We start from the raw sequence: 796 nt of genomic DNA on the forward strand, positions 1-796 counted from the left end.
CTTGTCTACTGTTTTTTGGGGTTAGAATAACTTAGAATACAATAATTTTGATTGATTACAAGTTCGAGAGCATCATGAAGAAGGTTTAGAAGTTTGGAGAAGGACTTGTTGAAATTTGGTCCCAAATGGGTTAAGAACTCGGAAACATTGCGTTGAACCACTAAATGGCTTGTTTAGTGTTCTTTGCGGTTAGAATAGGTTATAGTACATTTAATTTGATTGATTAGAAGTTCTAGAGATGCATGAAGAGTGTTTAGAAGAGTGTAGAAAGAATTGCTGAAATTTGGGCCGAAATGGGCTAAGAACCTACAACCATTGCTTTCAAGCATTAAATGGCTTGTCTACTGTTTTTGGGGTTAGTATAACTTAGAATACAATAATTTTGATTGATTACAAGTTCAAGAGCATCATGAAGAAGGTTTAGAAGTTTGGAGAAGGACTTGTTGAAATTTGGTCCCAAATGGGTTAAGAACTCGGAAACATTGCGTTGAACCACTAAATGGCTTGTTTAGTGTTCTTTGCGGTTAGAATAGGTTAAAATACATTAAATTTCATTGATTACAAGTTCTAGAGATTCATGAAGAGTGTGGAAAGATTTGCTGAAATTTAGTCCAAAGGGTTTAAGAACCCACAACCATTGCTTTCAAGCATTAAATGGCTTGTATACTGTTTCTTGGGGTTAGAATATGTTAGAATACAATAATTTTGATTGATTACAAGTGCTAGAGCATCATGACGAGTGCTTAGAAGTTTGGAGAAAGACTTATAGATATTTCGTCCCAAATGGGCTAAAAAC

Source organism: Capsella rubella, unplaced genomic scaffold, assembly GCF_000375325.1.
Source record: "Capsella rubella cultivar Monte Gargano unplaced genomic scaffold, Caprub1_0 scaffold_94, whole genome shotgun sequence".
Lineage (NCBI taxonomy): Eukaryota > Viridiplantae > Streptophyta > Magnoliopsida > Brassicales > Brassicaceae > Capsella > Capsella rubella.